Below are 21805 nucleotides of genomic sequence, written 5' to 3'. Positions count from 1 at the left end.
GCTCAGAGCCTGGAGCCTGCTTGGGATTCTGTGTCTCCCTCTCACTCTGCCCCTTCCCTGCTCATGTTCTGTCTGTCTCTCTCTCGAGAATAAATAAACATTGGGGCGCCTGGATGGCAGAGTCGGTTAAGCGTCCGACTTCAGCTCAGGTCATGATCTCATAGTCTGTGGGTTCGAGCCCCATGTCGGGCTCTGGGCTGACACCTCGGAGCCTGGAGCCTGCTTCGGATTCTGTGTCTCCCTCTCTCTGCCCCTCCCCCACCACTCGTGCTCTGTCTCTCTCTGTCAAAAATAAATATTCATTGAAAAATATGCATTAACTTTGTAAAAGAAAAATATATACTAAACAAAGAAGAAAGTCAGAATCTCCCGTGTAGCCCACACTGAAAGCTTAATCAGGCTCCACCTTTGAGACGATTTTCAAAGAATTTGTGGACACATGTTAAAGCCTCATAAAGGGGTGCCAATTTTATTAGTCTTTTCTTTTTTATTTTTTTAACGTTTATTTATTTTTGAGAGACAGAGAGAGAGAGAGAGACAAAGCGGGAGGAGGGGAGAGGCAGACAGCTCCAGTCTCTGAGCTGTCAGCACAGAGCCTGACGCGGGCTCGAACCCACAAGCCGTGAGATCATGACCTGAGCTGAAGTCGGATGCCCAACCGACTGAGCCCCCCAGGCACCCCTATATTAGTCTGTTCAAGGAACCATTATTCGGCCTGGTCGTCTGCATTATAGACCTGTCCTCTATTTCATTAATTCCCATTCTTTTCTTTATTATTCCCTCTGTCCTGTAGTCTCCTGTGTAACCAATTCCCTGCATCAAATTCATCCCCTTGTGCCCTGATACAGGTCTCCTCCTCCTTCGAATGTTGGGAAAAAACCAAAGGAAACAAAACTCTGACACACACACCCCATCCTTCACTCGCGCGCTCACACACACACACACACACACTCACACTCACACTCACACTCACACTTTAATGACTTGTGGACAGATTCAGGAGGAGTCTAGACTCCCTGTAGCTCCTCACTCATGGGCCTCGACCGCAGACCCCAGCCGCCATGTTGGTATTTTTCCAAAGTGATAATTTGGGGTGCTGAGTCAGCGGCCTTTCCCCGCTGTGCCAGAGGGGAGCCCGCTAGCGGGATGGGTGCTCAGCAGAGCAATAGCTGGGCCCCTCCCCCGCGCCGCCCGGGCCATCCATACAAGGCGCGACGTCAGCAGGGGCCGGGGGAGCATCCCAGGGTGCCAGGCTTCCTCCGAACCCCAGCTGTTGACAAAGGGCAGGCTGGCCTCGGGGATGCGCAGGGACAGAATCGTGGCTGCCGGCCGTCCTCCCCCGTGGGAGCGCGATGGGCTCCCGTGTCCCCACCCCGGGGGCTGATGCAATCCTTCAGCAGGCCTCTCTGAGCACCGACTGTGTACCTGGGACGCTGGGGGAGAGGGGCAAAGCCTCTGCCACCTGGACTGTCCCGTGCATGAAGATCTGGCACATGGGTGGTCAGGTGTGCGTGGCACGGACCTCCAGGGGACACACAGGCGTGTGGGAACAGCGAGGAGTTGGCCACGGTGGCCCTGTGTGACAGCGGTCAGAGGCCAGCTCGAGGGCCAGTCTCTGCAGCAGCGTCACCAGAGGAAACACAGGTGTTGCCGCCTCCTCCGTCTCTGTGGCCCCCTCCCCCCTCTCCCTAAGGCAGAGGACAGACCGCTCACTTCTCGAAATCAAGCTTGCTGAAGCCGTGGTCCAATTGGGCCCTGGGAGATTGGCTAAGTGGTACTTTGTTTTCCTGGTGCATCCGCCTGGACGGCATCCTTCGTTCGTGTTCAAGCCGCCTTCATTAATATGAGGCCCCCCCCCCCCCCCCCCGCCCACCTGCCCCAGCCCAGGCCACCAAAGCCCAGCCCCTCGTCTGCAGGGACGGAGAGGGTGGTCTTCACGTGCGGGGCGAGGGCCGGTCGGAGGAGAGGGCTCCCGGCGACGCCGGCCCTCAGGACAGCACCAGGGGGAAGCTGGTCCCCCCAAGTCAGGCTTGGCCCGGCAGGGGCCTCGGTGACAAACCACTGCTTGTTACGCACCCGCGCTGCACGAGACACGGCTCGGTGCCTCGACCGAACCGCCACGTCCCGGACTGCTCCGCACAGCGTGCGGAGGGATCGAAAATCCACGGCCCCGTTTACAGATGGGAGAAGTGAGGCTGAACGAGGTCAAAGAACTGCCTGGGGTCACCCGGGTGGTAGACGGCAGAGCCCAGACTCGACTGCGTGCCAGGATGCCATGTGACCTGTTACGGGTGCAGAACAAGAGTAAGCCAGAGAGCCGGGTGCCCGAACCAGGACGGAGCAAGACAGCCGCAGCCCCACGGATGTGAGGAGGAGGGGGCCACCCCGGCCCCCACAGTGGAAAACCAGGGGAAACCGGGCCCGTGGCAGGGACTCGTCGGGCTAACAGGCGACGTCTGCCCCCCGATCGGACTGTTGCTCAGGGACGGATTTGTTCTCCCGGGGAGTGTCAGCCGCCCAGATGCCGTGAACTGAATTCTACCTCCCGAATGATGCCGAAGTCCTAGCCCCGGGACCGGTGACTGTGACCTTATTTGGAAATAGGGTCTCTGCAGATGATTAAGTAAAGATGGGGTCACTGGGGTGGCCTTAATCAAGTGTGGCTGGTGTTCCTATAGAGAGGAGGAAGTCGGACACAAACAGCGAGGCACCCTGTGCACATGCGGGCAGAGGCGGGACGGATGCACCTGCCGGCCACGGAGCACCACGGACTGCCAGCAAAGCAGCAGAAGGCAGGAGACGGGCAGGAACAGACCCTCCCAGCCCTCAGAAGCCTCCCTCCCTGCAGAGAGGCTGCTGTCGGACCTCCAGCCTCTGAAACGGTGACATTTCTGTTGTGGAAGCCACCTAGCTTGTGGTACTTTGTTCTGTGAGCCGAGAAGCGAACACCTCACAGCTGGGACGTGTGAGCCGCTCGGCCCCTTTCCCCGGGGGAGCCCCAGATTCCAGGAAGTCCTGCTGCCCTCACCGGCCTGAAGGGACCCGACAGCGCTGTCTGGTGCCAGGAAAGGCCAGAAAGCACTTGACCTTGGCCCAGGACTGACCCCTGCCGGGTCAGGTGAGCACAGGTAGTGGGTCCCTGGCTACAGGAAGCCAGGCGGAAGGCAGCTGCACTCAGGGCCGGGGGGCAGGGATGGTGGCTGTGTCCTGTGCTGCTCCGGGGACAATTAGCATCAGAAGGTTAGATGCATAGTGGGCCACTCATTTTCTCTGCCCGTCACCGCTGTCTGGCGGAGAATTGGAATTCTTCATCCCCCCCCTCCCCGCCCCCGCTCTCAGCGAATGCATATTAAACTGTTTGGACAGCTTGGAAATTTTGTCGCAGATTCTTGATGAGCTCATATGTCAGGAGGAATTTGCAGCCTTGTTTTCAGCTGAGTTCTTGAGTCAGGGCTTCAGGGGATCCGGCTTCTCCCGAGTCTACCACTGAGGCGTGGCAGGTGGCGATGGTCCCGGTGAGCCCACGAGTGGGTCTGATGTCCGGACCCACCAGGAGCCCTCTGAATTTTGCTCAAGGAACAAACGGTGAGCTTTCTGCCCGACTAAAAGTACACGTGCAGCCTTTGCCGGAGACCCCGAGAGGCCGGCGAGAACATCCGTGAAGCTTCCGGCTCGTTCTGGCATGGGACAAAGGCTGCAGGGTGCAGGGGGAGAGGGCGGCGGGTAAGACCGTGGGGCGCCCACCGCAGCTCTGCTTGCCGCTGACCGTCCAGCTTGGGCGGGTCGCCCAAGCTTTTCTGAGTTTCCTCTTCCTCGCCAGCAGCGTGGGGGCAGTGGGACAGAAACCTCACAGGGCTGCTGCCAATGGTGCGGAAGTACGTGTATAAGGGTTCTTTCTCCTTGCCCTCGCGTGGTGTCCGTGAAGGAGGGAGGTTCCTCGTGTGAAACAGCAGTGTCTCTTCCTTCACCCTCTTCCTCTCCGTCATCCTCCCTCGTGCCTGGTTCCTGTCGCCGGTCAGAGAAAGTCTGCAGGACTCTCCCACGGAAACGGTGCTGAGCCACAGGCCGTGGTCCAAGCCCCCACAAAAGCTACACGGAACACACGGCCGTTTCAACAGGTGGTCGATCTCAGCGTCACTACCAAGACCCTTTACCCTGCGGCCCCCCTGCCGGGCCCCCGGGTGCCAGTCACGCCGACGGCACGTCCCACGCGCCACGCTTCAGGCGCTCCGTCAGCCACGTGAGGCGGGTGCCCGGGCCGTCACTCAGCCCTGCTCCACATGTCCTCACGATTCCCCAGAACCTCCCCCACTGTGCTCTCTAGTTCCCGGCCTCCTCCTGCCCAGTGTGTCCCCGCTGTGGCCCTGGAGACCCCCACCTGCAGGCACAACGGCTCCAGAACCAGCCCGAGGACTCACGGAGGGACGCGAGGGATCCTGCCATGCCGGGAGGGCCCTGGGGTTGAGCCACCCTCTCCACATCCACAATCAGGTGGCCTCTGGGCCCCACACCTGGGCCTCTGGGCCCCACGCCTGGTCGTCTGGGCCCCACGCCTGGTCGTCTGGGCCCCACGCCTGGTCCTCTGGGCCCCACGCCTGGTCGTCTGGGCCCCACGCCTGGTCCTCTGGGCCCCACGCCTGGTCCTCTGGGCCCCACGCCTGGCCTTCCTGCTAGAACCTTCAGGACTGCGTTAGCCGGCCATTCTACTACTGCCTGGCTTCCTCTTCCATCCTAAGCAGCCTGGGCTCCCAGAGGAGAGGCCAGTGGTGCCCCGGGCCCGATGACGGGGCAGGTCCGCTGGTCAATCAGGGCTTACACTTGCCACACGGCACCGGCCCAGCCCGGCTCACTGCTGCCCCAGGCTCCCGGCCATGTTGGACTCCGGGTCACCAGGTCGCGGTGGGGCTGGAGGGCGGGAAGCTCGTGTTGAGTTGGAGCGGCCGCCCAGGCAGGGGGAGCCGCCCCGTCTGCTCACGGCCCACCTCGTGGCTGGGCTCTGTGGTGAGGTCTGGGGGCCCGGCCACACGTGGGACCCCGAGCCGGCTGGCGGTGGGTGGCACGTGTGTGAAATGATTAACTGCCACACGGTGGCGGCTTGTTCTGACCACGGTGGGGCTGGAGAAAGAGGTGGATAAAAGAGGTGAAGGTAGAAAATGTAAATTTTATGTCGAGGGATGGAGATGAGGGTTTTCTTGGTTGCTAAAAATAGAAGCCTTGAGCCAGCTTAAGCCCGAGGGTGGCCACGGAGGTGGCTGTACCGAGGACGCGGGGACTCGGCCGGCAGAGGAAATCCTAAGTCCCGGGCGAGGCCGCAGGCCAGCTTCTGGGGCGGCTCTCACTCCTGTGCTCTGCCCGGCCCTGTCCTCGACGTGGCCCCGGCCCCCGGCCCCCGGCCCAGTCCTGTTTGCTATAGTGTCCGCACAGGATCCCAGAGGTGTCGCCCACGTGCACAGGGCAGCCGGGCTGGCGGCCACTTTCTTAAATTCAAATTCAAAATTTGGGAGAAAGGACTCGACTCAGCTGGAACCCAGCACAGCTCGAGTTAGGTGGCCGGGAGATGGGGCCGCGTGGGACAAGCACAGCTCCCTCTCTGTGACTGCGTGGACGCGGGAGAGCAGGATCCCCACCCCCACTCAGAGGCCTATTCCCGGAGAGGCGGATGTTCACTACATCCCACCCTCCGACTGCTCCCGCGGGTGTGCACGTATGTGCGTGTGTTGCACGAGTGTGTGTGTGAGTGTGCATGCCTGCGTGGGCACTTGTGTGTGCACGCCTGTGTGTGGGTCTGTGTGCATATGTGGGCGTGTGTGTGCGTGTGTTGCACGAGTGTGTGCGTGAGTGTGCATGCATGTGTGCGCACTTGTGTGTGCACGTGTGTGGGCATGCATGAGTGTGTGGGCACTTGTGTGCCTGCATGAGTGTGCACACCTGTGTGTAGGTGTGCGTGCGTGTGTGGGCGTGCACGCATGCATTGCACGAGTGTGTGCGTGAGCATGCATGCCTGCATGGGCACTTGTGTGGGCGCATGTGTGGGCGTGCATGAGCATGTGGGCACTTGTGTGCCTGCATGAGTGTGCACGCCCGTGTGTAGGTGTGCGTGCGTGTGTGGGCATGCACGTGTGTGCATTGCACGATTGTGTGTGTGAGTGTGCATGCCTGCGTGGGCACTTGTGTGTGCACACCTGTGTGTGGGTCTGTGTGCATGTGTGGGCGTGTGTGCGCGTGCGTTGCACGAGTGTGTGTGTGAGAGTGCATGCCTGCGTGGGCACTTGTGTGTGCACGCCTGTGTGGGCATGCATGAGTGTGTGGGCACTTGTGTGCCTGCATGAGTGTGCATGCCTGTGTGTAGGTGTGCGTGCATGTGTGGGCGTGCACGCGTGCATTGCACGAGTGTGTGCGTGAGCATGCATGCCTGCATGGGCACTTGAGTGTGCACGTGTGTGGGCGTGCATGAGCATGTGGGCACTTGTGTGCCTGCATGAGTGTGCACACCCATGTGTAGGTGTGCATGCGTGTGTAGGCGTGCGCGTGTGCGTTGCACGAGTGTGTGAACGTGCGTGCCTGCGTGGGCACTTGTGTGTGCACGTGTATGGGCGTGCACGAGTGTGTGGGCGCTTGTGTGCCTGCATGAGTGTGCACGCCTTTGTGTAGGTGTGCGTGTGTGTGTTGCACGAGTGTGCGTGAGCGTGCGTGCCTGCGTGGGCACTTGTGTGTGCACGTGTATGGGCGTGCACGAGTGTGTGGGCGCTTGTGTGCCTGCATGAGTGTGCACGCCTTTGTGTAGGTGTGCGTGTGTGTGTTGCACGAGTGTGCGTGAGTGTGCATGCCTGCGTGGGCACTTGTGTGTGCACGCCTGTGTGTGGGTCTGGGTGCACGTGTGGGGTGGGCACACGTGTGGGTGTACAGTCTGGGGAGCACTCCTTCCACTCTCTCTCTTTCAAGGGTGCTTTGGAGGAACAGAGGGGGCTGAGGGGAGTTCTAGGGTCCCGGGCTGCTCTGGCTTCTCCTCAGGGTCGTGGCCGGGACACCAGCTTCCGTGCCACACGGACGCAGGGGCAGACGTGGTGGCTGGAGTTGGGCCCGGGCATGGAACTGGCCTCCAGCTGCCTGGATTTCCAGCGACATCCGTGCGTGACTAACCCTAAACCCATTCTCAGCTCCGCTCTGTCCACGTTCAGGACAGATGGGAGCTGGTCTCTCTCTGGAACCGTGGAGGCTGCTGCGGGAAGTAACTGGAATGTGCTGGAATCCTCCGGTAACACTAGCGAGTGGAGCCCCGGGGGCAGACAGGGGAGGCTTCCCCGACCGTCACTTTTGGGTGGCGAGGAGCGCGTCTTTCCGGACAGGATAGGAAGCTCCTTGCCACCCTCCTTCTGCCCGCCTCCCTGCCGGCTCAGAGTCTCCACTCCTGGCAGCAACTTCCACGTTCGTCATGTTTCATTTGGCCCGTGGTGGCAGAGGGACTCCGGCTGGCCCGGCTTAGCGAGGACGTTTCCCGCTCGGCAGCTGGGGAAGTCGCGAGGTCCACGCCACGACTGAACGGCCAGGGCTTGAGGTGCTCGGGGACCAGGCCGGCCCGGGGCTCTTGGCTGGAGGCCTTCGTGGGCCTTCCCACGGCGGGCGTCCCACCTAGCTGTCCAGTGGCACCCGGGCGCCGTGTCTCAGTCGGAGGGCTGGGTTTCTGGTGGGGACGATCTAATGGCCCAGCTCGAGCCAGAAGCCCACCTGGTGGCCAGGGAAGCACAGCACACGACACAGACGCGGCTGACGGGGGTCTTTTGGTGACAGCGGGCGGCCACGGGGAATCGGCGGTTGTGATGAGCCGGGCGCTCACCCCATGGCGTCTACGCGGACCTGGAGGCAGATGGGCTTTGCCGTCCGCACGGCTGTTCCTCTTTGATTCCTTACAAGGGACCCTCGGCTTTTGCCAAATTCCCTCCGCGTCTCTTCCTGCAGCGTATTTAGCAAACCGTAGATGTCACTCCCTTTATCGCCGTGCAGAAACCCACGCTCCCTCCCAGGCTCTCTCAGCCCCGAGCTTCCCCGCCCTTGTGTGCGCTCAACGTGTCCCTCTGTCCACAGGGGAACGTTCGAGAACCGCGTCCGAGTTGGGGGGCGTGCGTTATCTGTGACGTCGTTCTCCGCCTTCTCACGTCAGCATCGTTAGTGTATTTAGATTTCTTCCCCACCAAACGCTCTGCAAACACATCATCATCTTCCGGGATTTAGTGCCGTGAAGGCAAAGCCTGAGCCAGCTGACTTTCCTTTTTGTGCGAACCCGGATTTCTCTGCCTGGGCACTGCCTCCACTGGTTTCATTCCCTTTGAAGTGTTTTGTTTGTTTTGTTTTGTTTTCTTGTTTTATTTTGTGGAAGGAGAACTGGAGAAGTGACAATGCGCACAGGCTTCCTCTCCAGTAAGACCCACGTGAGCAGCGGAAGGACCCAGCAAACACCAGAACCCCGACGACTCAGCCGTGCTCCACGATCCTGGGTGCCGCGGGGTCCAGTGTGACGGCCGCGGCTGTCCCGGAGGGCAGCACGTCCGAACTCGGGCACGTGGGTCCCGGAGGCGGGTGGGGCAGCGCATCTGGGGGGCGTCAGGGGGGCTTAACTGAGACAAGACGGAAACGAAAGCTGGTCTGAGAAATAAAGTATCTCCAGGCGATGCCGTGGGCCTCGTGGCGCTCAGAGGTCACACGCCGGCAATAATGATACACGACCGCCTGGTTATGCGGTGCGGCTCGCTCCAAAGCGCTCAGAGGCCGGGGTGCTGGGTTGCAGGAAGCAGGCCGGTGAGTGGATGGAGGCTCGGGTCCTCAGCAGGTGCGACAAAGACAAAGGGCCGAGGAAAGCGGGGTGTGCGGTGCCTGGTGGGTCCAGACTTCAGGGCAGAAGTGAGGACAGAAGCTGAGCGGGGAGGGGGCCCCGGAGGGTCGGACTCGGGACGAGGTTTGCAAGGAGGCTGAAGAGAATTTCATGTGAGAGGGAAAATATTTCAGCCGACCGAGACCTGGACACGAGTAAGTTGACTTTTATTAATTTCCAAATTTCCAGAGTGTCCTTAATTTCTGTCTCTGGTCCTCCAGCCCACCCTCCGGCCGATGTCCTAATCCTTTCAGAAGACGCAGCCCCTCCTGGGAGTTCAGGTTGACTGAGCCAGAGCCTGGTTCACAGAGGGCGGCTCCCCTCCCTCTTTCTCTGTGGACCCCAGAGCCCTGGCGGGCTTTTCTGGCCACGGTGCATCATCCGTGGCCAGAGCAGGAGTTTGCTGCCCGTGCCCTGGCTCAGGCTGGCCGGTGCCCGGTCAGGCGGACCTTCCCTCGGCCCGGCCAGCTGTGTGCACCTGTTTCAAAACCTCCCACTTTCAGAGAAGATGCCCGCCTTTCGGGGAGACTTTGTCTTGACTTCTCTGCCGCAAAGGCAGGAAAATTTTAAGACACCAAAGACAGAGTTTCCGGATGTTTCTCCTGCCCCTTAATGTCCCACTCAAGACCATGGCAAAGCCGCGTCCAGCGGTCACCTGCCCCGTCTTCAGCCTTTTGTGAGAGCTCAGACCGCTCCGTATTTAAGCAGTCCCGGACCCTGGCCTGTGAGTCTCCTGGACGGACGGACAGAAGCAGCTGGCCAGACCCACAGCCCAAATCCCAACTCCGGACGCTGGTGCCGCTGTGACTACTTCCCTCCGACACGGCCGTCCTGCGGCAGAAATGACAGGTCGCTGCGGCACATCACACCCACCCTTCCGTCACCAGAGGCAGTTTTAAGGCTCGGGGACAAAACTGACTTTATTTTTGAGAAGTCACTCAAAGCGTGAAGGGCAGCTTAATCTCTGTTATGAGGGGACATTTGGGGACGATGAGAGACCTTCTTAGGCAAGACTTCAAATACTCGTCCCTTGTTGCAGTGACAAGGAGGACGGAGACCCTGGAGGCACGTTCGCCATAGAATCTCAGTTCGCGTGTCCCGTGTCCCTTCCCTGGGGACAAAGTAAATGCGTTCAACAGACTTAAGGCATCTTCTAAAGCAGGTGTGCGCTGGGGGGTCACAGGTGCTCCCGTGAGCACTGCTGGGACTTGGGTCCACATGGGACCCTGTGACCAAGGGCCCCTCAAGGGGACACCACAGCCCTTTCAGGGGAGCCCCCACCCCAGCCACGGACTCCAAGGCAGAAAACTCCCATGATCCTCCCGCTAGCCCCCGGCCCCCCACTCAGGGCCCTGGGAGCCTCTGGCTGGGTTTCCGTGTCTTCAAGGTCACGCAGAATACGTGTGCGGGTGCTGGGCCCTCCGTTCGCGGTCTAGGCACGTGGCACTCCTGTCTTAATGCCCTCCTCACGTGGGACTCCCTGAAATGTTTTCAATTCCAGAAGTAATGAGAGAAGGGGTCAAGCGGATGCCTTCCTGATGACCCATGGACTTGGAGGAGAATTCTCTGTGAGCCCCGCCCTTCCTTAGGGACCTCCTGGAAGGTGGAGTGCTGGCCCGGGCCCTCCCTTTGACTGTGGGAAGACCCCCCACCCCAAGTCAGTTTCTGTGTCATGTGATGGGGGTGCACGGCTAGGCGCCCTCATTTGTCTGCGTGAATCATGTGACCCTGTGCCCTTTGGAGCTACAGTTGTGGGGGGGAGCGTCGGTGCATGGAGGGTGGCCCTCAGGCTGTCTCCCCACCCCCCGCCCCAGCACGTCCCCAGCCCAAGGACCTTAGTGGACATCAGAAGGCACGGGAGGTCAAGGCTCTCCCCTCAGTTCATGTGGGGACGAACAGAGGCCTAACGCACCCTCCGTGTCCCCCAGGGGGTCAGGATGCGGCCTGATGCTCCTGATCCCCGCTCCCCCTTAGCCGTTCCTCCTGGGGATGGGCCGACCCACGCATCCCAGTTTGCACAAAACTGTCCCCTCTCTGTCAAGTTCCGCGTCCCCGCAGCTCCCGGATCCCCAGTCCCTCCGCGGGGCCAGCGCTCGCTGAGTAAACTGCGCCGATCTTCGTTTAGGCCCCAGGCCGTCCTCCGGAGCCAGAGTCTTTGCCCCCACGGTAAATGCTCCCCAACGACCCAAACACCTCCGGCACAGCCTTCACATGGGGGAGGGGCAACGAGGGGCTGGGGGGGCCGGTGGCGGACGCACCGGCTGCCGGTCACCTTGCGAGGACCGAACGCGGGCATCTGAGAGGCGGGCAGAGTCCGGGGCGCTGCGGGGCGGCGGGCGGCCCGAAGGTAAAAGCCGCCAGAGTTGAGTTGAGCCAGGAGGACGGCCAGTACTGAGACCAGGAGGGTCTTCTCCCACGGAGCCCTGGTGGGACAGCAGCCGTTTGGAAAGGGACTCATTTGCTCATCAGGTGAGCCCGTCTGTTGTCCCGAGAATCGGTCTAGTCGAGGAGAAACCCGTGGTTCGAACAAATGAGTGTGTAGGCAGCTCCTGAAAGACACAGCGAAGGCATTTTAACTTTCTCTTCTTGGGTAGACTTTTCTTCTGAAATCCTACAGTCGTGCCAACATTACTGGTTTCTGAGGGAGCCATACCATCTGGACCAGGCCAGGGGCTCCCCTGTTTATAGGTGAATCTTGGTCATAAGATGCCACCAACAGCTCAGCAGGGACACGGAGACCTCATGGAACTGGGGTTGCTCGTCCTCACTGTGGTCCCGTGTCCGTGCAGGGGTGGGGATGGCCATTGTGCAGCAGGAGCGAGGAGTGAAACAGAGGAGATGGGCCTGGGAGTCACCGCTCCCGTGGCCTGGGGGGAGCCATCTGGTCAGATGTCTGCTGGTGGTCCCTCTCCTTGGTCACTCCACCCGGGACCCCCGAGTGTTAGCACGGCCTGGCCTCCCTTCCTGCCTGTGGACGTGGGCAGGGGTGAGGGGATGGGAAGAGAGCTGAGCGGGTCCCTGGGGAGTCGGGCTTCTTAGACAGGAGCACACTCACCCTGACGGGTTACAAGGCAGAGTCCCAAGGGACACAAGGAGAGCAACGGGCACAGGATCAGGGAGAGGCAGCCCGGCAGGGGCGGGTAGGGCTGGGGAGGGCGAGGGTGGGGGCGGGCAGGAGAGCGGGCAAGGACTTCCCGGGTGACCAAGGAGTACAGGACGCAGGGGAGGCTGAGGGTTAGCCAGGCTTCCCAGTTTCCCCAGGGCTGGCGTGAGAGGCAGGGGCCGGGCAGCGGGTGACCCCCCAGAAGCCTGTCTCTGAGGGGCCCGCAGCCTGAGATGCGGCCACCCCAGCTGGATGCAGGGCCGCGGGCCTCGTTCGGGCGTCAGCTGTGGTCGCGGCTGCTTTTCTAACCACAACCCTGCGGCCGCCGGGACGTGATCGCACCCGGGGCTCTGGCATATGGTTGCTTATTACCCATAATGTCCCCGCTGCTGTGAATTTTCTCCTTTTCATCTTTTTTTATGAGTATTTTAATGGGAAGGTAGGGGGAGGGTGCGTCGGGCTGAATCTGCAGATGGTAATTTGAAGGCGCATTCCCCCGGCGGTGGAGAGTTCTGGAAGGAGCACAGCCCACGGGGACCGGAGGAGCTGCTCCCGGCTTGCAGAGCTGGACCCAGAGTCGGGGGGAGGGGCCGGGGCTGGCAGGGAGGCCAGACTGCGACCAGACGGGGCACAGAGAGAAGGTGTCCCTGTTCTGGCGGCAGGCCAGCGGGAGGGGGCTGGACGCTAGAACCCAGGAGCACGGAACCACTCCCAGCCCGTGTGCACCTCCAGGGTGGCCCCGGGGAGCTGACCTGCACAGCGGCAAAGTCACCCTCAGAAGGTCAAAAGGACGCCACATAACACTTTGCTACTGCCGTCTTGAAATTCATGGTAGTTAAAAAAAAATTTTTTTAATGTTTATTTTTTGAGAGAGACAGACAGAGTGCGAGCAGGGGAGGGTCAGAGAGAGGGAGACGCAGAATCTGAAACAAGCTCCAGGCTCCGAGCTGTCAGCACAGAGCCCGATGCGGGGCTCGAACCCACGAACCGTGATATTATGACTCGAGCCGAAGTCGGACGCTGAACCGACTGAGCCCCCGGGTGCCCCAGGTAATTTTTTTACACAGGGTCCCCACGTTCTCCTTTTCTACCAGACCTTACCAGTCATGCAGCCATTCTTGTACAGACGCCTGGTGGGTAAGTGTGCCGATCACACCCACATTCCTCCTGCACGACTCGGAGCACAGTGCTGCGGACACGCTGCGCCCCAGGGGGGTAGGGTTTTCCCCACACGAAGAAATTCTGCGGCCCCAGCCAGGTGTCCTGCAGTGTAAGTCACTTGTGACACCATCCACCCGGAGACTGTCCCCACCTCAGACACCAGTCACAAGGCCAGGCTGTCTCTTGTGCTTCTGACCTCCCTGCTCCGGAGGGGAGGCTCCCACGACCCCCTCTCAACTTCCATAATTTGCTGGAGGGGCCCACGGAGCTCAGAGCGGTCGCTGCTCACCCGTTTGTCATACGAGGACAGGATGAAGGAGGCCGTGAACTCAGATGGGAGGGGCGTAGGGCGAGGTACGGGGAGGGGTGCCGAGCTCCCGCCCTTCCCCAGGGGCACCCCTCTGCCAGCGCCCCCCATGCGCCCGTGTTCACCCGCCCTCTACTTTTGGGACTTTTACGGAGGCTTCACCATGTGGACGTGATCATCATTTGAGGGACCCTTTTCCAGCCCCTCACTCTGGAGAACGGGCTGGGTGAACTGAATGTTCCAGGCTTCTGAAGGCAGCTGGGTCTTTTCCGCGTCCAGCCCCCACCCGGGAGCCACCTAGCATCGCCTCGTTAGAACAAAGGATCCAGGAGCGCCGTGTCGGGAACCAGGGTCAAGACCAGGTATCAGAACAAGAGTTTCCTGGTGCTCTGATCACTTGGGAGGTGACGCGGGTTTAAGAGCTGTGTGCCAGGAACAGGGACGAGGACCAAATACAACTTTCTCATTATAAATCACAATATCGTAACAAGAAAATGTCTGTCTTGGCTCATATTGTGTTGAAGCCTCCCACGTGCCTGTCGACCACGCGTCACCGGTCACATATTTGGTGCCGTTGGCCGTTCTGCCATGAAAGCACATTTCGCAAACACATCAATTGTTTTAAAACATGTTAGTGCGTACATATTAAGGGACTGTATGGTAGGGAATTCAGCGTCTAGAAAGCAACAAATAATTGCTTGTTTTCCTGTTGCCGTCTCCCACTCTGTAGTATCATTTTCATAGTTCTTATTCGGAGGACAACGTCCTCTCACACTGAAATGATCCTATGTGATTAGTGTAGAAATGACCCTTTTGCGGGCATGCATTTTCACTTATTATTTTAACAGATTGCGGAGCGCCAGCTCTGTGTCATGCCCGATAGAGACTGCGCTGGGGACACGGTGATAAATAAAACACGACCCTGGCCCTTGGAATTCCCCGGTAGGAGTTAGAGCTTGGTGAGGATCTTCATTTTGCCTTATTTTCGTTTGGGTTCCTAAGGAGAAATTCCACGAAGAGAGGTCGCAGGGTCGGAAAAGCCAAGTGCTTTAGTGGCTGCAAGTACGTATTATCAAGTCGCTTTCCGACCCACCGTTCCCTGGGCACCCTGCACGTGTACCTGCTTCCCTGGAACCCCGCCGAGGTTGGGTATTCTCATAAAAAAGCATCCCCCAACTTAAAGGGTGTAAAATGGAAGAGAACTGCTTCAGCTCGCGGGTGGCTCTTCTAAAGCCCACCCCTCCCCAGTCCCAGGAACCACGTATTTATTTCAGCCTGACTCTGCTCCGTCTACAAGGCACAGCCCCTCTTTCCCTCCTCTATGGAGCTAAAGGATGTAATTCTCATTGTGCCTTTCTTAGAAAATATTGTGTGACCTTGTGAAATTTTTACAGCCTGTAAAACCATTTCCCTAGAGAGGAACCTTTGCTTCCCTAAAAAGTGCATCTCCCCAGAGCACTAGCTCCTTCTTCTCCCTGCCAGGAAGTGGGCGGGGCCGTTCCAAACTGAAGCCGATTGTATATGCCGTCAAGCTCCCCGGGGGCCTCAACCCGGAGACCCACCTTTGAGTAGCCTCTCCTGCACAACTAGATGGAGGCCACATGGGACCAACCTGGGCTGCAGTCGCTGTTGACTCTCAAGCCCCCCCCCCCAGCGGCCATGTGGGGTATTGCACCTCCTGCAGTCGCAGAGCCCCGCCCACCGCTGCCAAGCTGAGCCAATGGCATCCCCCGCTCCTTGAACAGTTGGTCCAATGGGCGGGCAAGCAGTTCAAGGTGGGCCAATCACAGTCCTGCCCTGAGATTTTTTCCCAATCTGAGCTGGAGAAGAGCAGCCCCTTTTTCCCTTAGTCCTCCGTCTATGCATAGAGGTGCGAATCTGGACTTCCAGCTGCCAGCTTCCCCCTTTCCCGCCCCGTCCCACCAGCCAGCAGGAGAGACAGCCCCGCGGGTGGGTGGAGAGGGTGAGGAGGCTCCATGCGCGACGGCATTGGTCATCAATTCCGGTCTTCCCCACGGGCAGCTCCCAGCCACCTTTTTCCACACCCTTCCTACACTTTCACCATATGATTTAAAAAAAACAACTCATGTTTTGTCTTCTTTGCTCATTGATGCTAGTTAGTGTATTTCACGTGCAGGTAAGAGTTGATATTTATTTAAAGTCATGTGGAGTTTCCCCCTCATCTTGTGGGTTTGGTTGATCTCAGACCATAATCATAAAAATTCAGGTCAAATGGTTTGGCGCAGAAAGTCAGTCATTCCGCATGCACGACGTCCCTCGCCATGAGCGAGATACATTCCAAACCCATCTCCTAGACATGGAAACTCGACATTCCCATCCGAGCCGTCAACCGCCCAAGTGGTTTCTTGGGTTCAGAAAGGGTGCGACTGGCGGTGAGCATTAAACTCCGTTTTGCTCCCTTGCCCTCAGACGCCAGAGCTAAGGTGAACAGCAGCAGCAGTAGTGGGGAGGCGGGACTAGAGCGGCATGCAGCTTCTGGAATATTTTGCCGAAAGCAGCCGCTGGGAAATTGAGATGCTCACCGAGGTGGCAGACAGGTGGGCCGGCAGCCCGGGCGAAAGACAGACGTGAAATAACTTCATTATCTGTGTCGTCCTCCCATCAGGAACCAGCACTGGGTGCTGGGGTCTATTTTTAGCAGAGGCATCGGGTTTTACAAAGATAGTACCCAGCTTTGTCGAAGGCCTCATTTCTTTCCTCTCCTGAGTCATCTGGACTGTTGTGACACTCCCGCCCTCGCACGTGACTCAGACGTGTAAATAACAGCTGCCGGCTTGGACCGGCTTCTTTCTGCCCCCCCACCCCCGGAGTGGGAGGAGAGAACTCTGCCACCCTCGGGGCCCCTCCACAGTTACCAACCGAAGCACCTGCCTGCCGTCACCGGCTCCTCGCCTCCTGCTGGCCAGGCCGTGGTGGAGAGACAGAGCCCGAGGCTGAGGCCTCCAGGAAGGAGGAGGGAGCAAGGAGACCAAAGTACTTGCCACGGCAGTAGCCTTGTGCCCAGCGGCTGCTCCTTTCTCTGTGGCTGGGCCTTCTCGCTCTGCGACAGGTCAGGCTCCACCACGGGGCCCTGGGGCCTATGGCGATGAGGCTGGGGGCCGACCGGGAGGCCCTCGGACAGCAGGCCGTTTGGGTCTCTTGTTGCGTTGGCTTTACGTACATCTGGGCCGACTGGCTAGAGGAAGGGGTTGGCATGAGAACAAGAGAGGGCCCCCACCTGGGACCCAGAGAGCCCGGGGGGCAAAGACCCTGAGGACTTTGTGCAAAGCCAAGAACTTCGTCTTCCTCGCAAGCCACTCTTTGGCCGCCGCCTCGTTGCCCGTCAATGAGATGTATGAAGGGAGGGGGTCCGGGCGCTGTTGTGGAGGGGGGCAGGCAGGGAGGGTTGTGGGGAGGGTCCCTGCCATCCTCCCGGAGGGTCCCACAGTGAGGTTGGTTGAGTGACAGGTGGCATCTAGCTGGGTCCACCTGGGCCGTGCTGGCCAGTGCTGAGAAGAGTCAAGCCATAAAGTGATTGGAACCGTGTCGAAAAGAAGGGTCGTAAATGGTGTATTTGAGGAACAACGTAAGTGTCTATTCATTTCTGTTTGTTTTAGTCTGTTTCCCACATGGCCCCCTTCCTGTTTGCCAGCCCTGAGGACGTGTTCCTCTCACTTCCCACGATGCCCTTCCCCGAGGGCTGTGTGGCTGGCTCCTCCCATGTCACCTCACATGGCCCTCCAGGACCCCTAGCTGATACCTGTTCCCACACCCCCTCCACAGAGGCACCTTCAGCTAAAACACACACACACACACACACACACACACACACACACACACAAACCACCCCAGAAATTCTGATTCAAATCCATTGTAAAATAGGAGTTTGGGAGACCAAACGTTCACTTCCAGATGGTTTTTCTCCTTTGGGGGTGATTGAAATCGAGTTTTGCAATTCTAGAACTTCATGTGATTATTCCCCAGACGATTTATTAATTCTCATAATTTCACAATCTGCCATTGTCTGGACTACCTTACTGACCTGTGTCATCATGGGAAACAGGAAGCGGGCCCGGCTTTCCAGATGGCCAAAGCCCCGGTGGGGACAAAGGATGAACCCACGGCGGACAGAGCTCCATTCATTCGGTAATCGAATGTTCATTCTCGAGGAGGTTGTTGATCGGGACAGTCTGTCGTACTGAAATTAACTAAGGCCCCAGCATCGCCAGATAAGGCAAGAAGATTGATGGGGCCCCGAGGAGACCAGCAGCAAAAACTGTTCTCTGGGCCCCAAGAGGAAGGGCACGACGATGTTTGGCCCAGTAGAGGGAAGATTCTGGTAAAGGCCGACATGGGCTCGTAGGAGTCCCAGTCGCCCTGGAAAAGGAGGAAATCCTTTCCATGCTGATGAGAAAGGCACATGCGAGGTGAGGACAGAGTGATGAATGGGGGTGACAGGTGACCTGTCCGGCTCCGTCGGGGGGTGACCCTGGGGGCGCCCCCGCGAGTCAAGTGCTTCACCTCCATGTTGCCTCCTGTCCTGGTTGCTGCCGTCACCGCCGGAGAGAGAGGCGAACGGAGGACCCGCGAGCTCCTTCTGGCGGGTAAACGGTGGCTGTTCGGATTGGGTCCTCCCTCGCTTGCTGTTGTCCCGAGGGCTTCCTTCTTCGCAGGGAAGGAGGACGGGAATCCAGCGGGAAGTCGGCATGGACCGTGTGCCGGGACCGTGATGGGGACCGGTCTTCCCAGGTGACCGCAGCCCCTGCCTCCTGGCAGCTCCCAGGCCGGTGGGGGACAGTGCCCCAGCAAGTGCCCTGGGGCGACTTGGGGCAGCAGATGGGGTGATGGAGGGCCTTGCGGGGGCACCCACCAAACTTCAGGGGCAGGGCATCTGAGCCAGGTTCTGAAGGTCAGGCGTCGTTCCGGGGGCTGGAGGAGCCTGGGGCAATGCGGGGAAAGGGGTCAGGTTTGCAGGGCCCAAGACGAAGGAAGATGCATGTGCGTGGGGCCTGGATGTGGCTCCGGAGTGGCCAGAGCAGGATGGACAAGGAGAGAAGGCTGAGAGGAGCCGGGAGACGTGGGCGAGAGCCAGCCGGGGAGGGGACCCGCGTCTGCTCCACGATGGGGAGGGGCAGCGGGGAGAGGCTGGGTGACAAAACGCGGGAGCTGTGGTCCAAGGTGGTGGCCACATGTGTGCTGAGCCCGTGGGGCTGTAAAAATAAATACATAAATCAAAATAAAAAGATCCGGGCCCAGAGCAGGGGTGCAGGGGTGAGCCTTACACAGGGGAGAGAAGGTTCTTCATTGCAACGAGACAGGAAGAGGCTGCGGTTAACCGCGGAAGGGAGGGGGAGTCCGCGAAGCTAACGGCTTCGGCTGCCAGTTCCTTTCTCTGTGAGGCAGGTTATAAGTCACCTATTGTGTATCAGGCACTCTCAAAATTTTTGTAATTAGTGTGGAGCACTGATTTCAAGGTTCACAAGGAGCACTGATTCTGCAAGAGCAGCCACGGTATTTCTGACAAAGATCAAAGGGAGAAGAGTGAGCTTTCCAGCTTCCCAAACATCTAAGAGTATAGTAAATAAAAAGCGTGGTCCTGTGCTCCACAGAGACGTGGACTGACGGAACAGAAGTGGACTCGTGCAGAAACGGGGATTTGAGGACAAAAAAGCAGCTCCTGACGCGTGCTGTCGGCATTTCCAAGAAAGAGAGAATGCCACGAACATCAGGTCTCCCGTAAGGACAGCGACAAATACAGAGTCGCCAGAGTCCCCACGGCCACCGCAGATCTGAGAGTGGGGACAGCGGGGGTGGGAGGGCCGAGGAGACCGGGATGGGAAGTGAGCAGAGGATGTCATCTCCGGAAGGGAAAGGCTGGCCCTAACACGAAGCACGGAACGCGGTTCTGGGTTTAAACTCCACCGAGAAGGAGCGATGTCCCCGGGGGTCTGGCATCAAAGGGAGGGAGGAAGTCAGAGGCAGAATTCAGAGACCCCTTAGGAGGGAAAGAACAACCCACCTCAACCCCACCAACCTCCCCCATCAGCATCAGGGGCTACCGCGCATTTGCCTGGGAATCCGACCCATAGAACTCCTCTATAGAATTTCTCCTATAGAACAAAGCCAGCCAACTCTATACCGAACTGCCTTGAAAAGAAAATTTTAAATGTGAATCATAACATTTTAGCCTGTGACCATTCTTTTCGCACAAGACCGTGAGGCCAAGTATGACTATAAGGTGATGCACTTTAGACCAAATCAAATATCCTCGAACTAGCATTTGGAGTCACTGAAAAACACATAGAAATAGAAGTTTAGGGGACCTGGGTGGCTCGGTCATTTAAGCGTCTGACTCCTGATTTCGGCTCAGGTTGTGATCTCAGGGTCTTGGGTTCAAGCCCTGAGTCAGACTCTGTGCTGGGTGTGGAGCCTGCTTAGGATTCTCTCTCTCTCTTTCTCTCTGCCCCTCTCCCACTCATGCTCTGTCTCTTCTCTTTCTCTCTCTGTCTCAAAAAAAAAAAAAGAAAAGAAAGAAAAAGAAAGAAACTCGAAGATTAAGAACAGAAATGTAAGCCAGAGGAAGACACAGAAGCAATGCGAATGCAGGAAAGAAATGGCATAAAAAGGCAAAACCACCTCAAAATAAAAGATAAATAAATCATAACATGCCCAAGGGAAAAAGAGCCAAATTAAATTTTAATAAGGGGCCTTGAAGACAAGGCACAAAAGTAGCCAAGAGAATGAAATTGAGTTAAAGAAGGAAGTAAAAACGGAGCAGAGAGCGAGTTATTGAAATGGAAGTCGGTACGAGTCCCAGAAGAAGAAACACAGCGGAACAGCATTAATATTCAAGACCTTAATCCAAGAAAACTTCGCGGATGTGAGAGAAAACTCACACCTGTGCACTGAAAGGCACTACTGCGTGCTCTGGAAATTTTACCCGGAGTGGTCAAGTCCAAGACCACTATTAAATAATAGTATCAAATTAGTATTTACTTAGTATTAAATTTAGTATTTAATTGGTATTAATATTAAAAAATAGTATTAGGGGCGCCTGGGTGGCGCAGTCGGTTAAGCGTCTGACTTCAGCCAGGTCACGATCTTGCGGTCCGTGGGTTCGAGCCCCGCGTCGGGCTCTGGGCAGAGGGCTCGGAGCCTGGAGCCTGTTTCCGATTCTGTGTCTCCCTCTCTCTCTGCCCCTCCCCCATTCATGCTATGTCTCTGTCCCAAAAATAAATAAAAAACGTTGAAAAAAAAATTAAAAAAAAATAGTATTAAATTAAAATAATTTAATTATTATTAAATAAATAATAATAATATTAATAATGGTCCAAGACCATGATTAAAACCATTAGGATTTAAAGACCAAGAAAAATAATCCTCGGGGTCTCCAATCAGCAAGATCGGATTATTCACAGGGTAACAAACCAGGCAGGCAAGACACTTCTCAAGGGGAAACGTACAAGAAAGGTAAGCGTGGAGCCATATTTTCAGGAAACTCAAGGAAAAGTAGAAGGAGCCACAAGTTTTAGACCCGGTCCCGCTGTCAATGTGTGTAAGAGGACAGATTTGAATATTCAGGAGCTCGGGGGACACTGTGCACCCACATCCTTCCCAGGGAAGCAGCAACTGATGGAAAGATAACCCGGCAAATTTCATCCGAAGGATCAATGAGCCGGGAAGAAAAGGCAACCTAAAACCAAATGGGAAAATGAAAACAATGAGTCTATTTCAAACGAATAAACACACTGAGGGGGGGAGACAGAACCAACGCAGGTCAACGTTGAAGTCAATGCCGTGGCTGTGGCTGTGGACCCTCGGTCCAGACAAGCAAAGGGACAGTAAGCCTGGACTCCACCAGGATCGTCTCAGCACGCTGGCTGCGGGGGGTCTGAAACCACACGTCTGTTGCAGCACAGAGCGAGTGAACACCGTGGGGACTTTGCGGGGACCCAGTTCTTGCCGTGGAAGTAGGGAGATGCAGAACAGGGAAAGAAAGCGATTAATACCCCGTGTAAATATTTCCAAGGTCTGTCCGCGGACAGGACCCAGGAGTATGGTCCCCAAATGTCATTCCCACTAGATGGAAGTAGGTCTCTTGGACGGTGCTTGGCTCAAGGGCAAGAAGAGAATGGGCAACATGGTTCTGAGATACCTTGTGCCAGAAAGTTCCAATGAATAAATGAGTGACATGATGGTGGCTGGTCACTAGGAGGAAGGAACAGGCTTGCAGGGGACCCCACTGGCCAAAGCTGGAATAAGGTGAGCACCAAAGTTTGAACACAAGAGAAGTGGGACCGCTGAATGATGGCCTCCACAGACACGGGGGTCCTAAGCCCTACTGCCTATGAACGGCACTTTATATGGT

At 57.7% G+C, this 21805-nt stretch overlaps 1 long non-coding RNA gene across 1 annotated transcript in view; it reads left to right on the top strand.

The window, feature by feature from the left end:
• Positions 1 to 15699, top strand: part of LOC132668580 (uncharacterized) — a 154070-nt gene extending 138371 nt beyond the window's left edge. The window contains exon 5 of the long non-coding RNA XR_013556498.2: positions 14286 to 15699. This is a non-coding gene — a long non-coding RNA (uncharacterized LOC132668580). The remainder of the gene's footprint in view (positions 1 to 14285) is intronic.
• Positions 15700 to 21805: the final 6106 nt, after the last annotated feature.

This window comes from Panthera onca, chromosome B3 (genome assembly GCF_046562875.1).
Source record: "Panthera onca isolate mPanOnc1 chromosome B3, mPanOnc1 haplotype 2, whole genome shotgun sequence".
Lineage (NCBI taxonomy): Eukaryota > Metazoa > Chordata > Mammalia > Carnivora > Felidae > Panthera > Panthera onca.
This window is presented reverse-complemented; position numbering and strand designations above follow the sequence as displayed.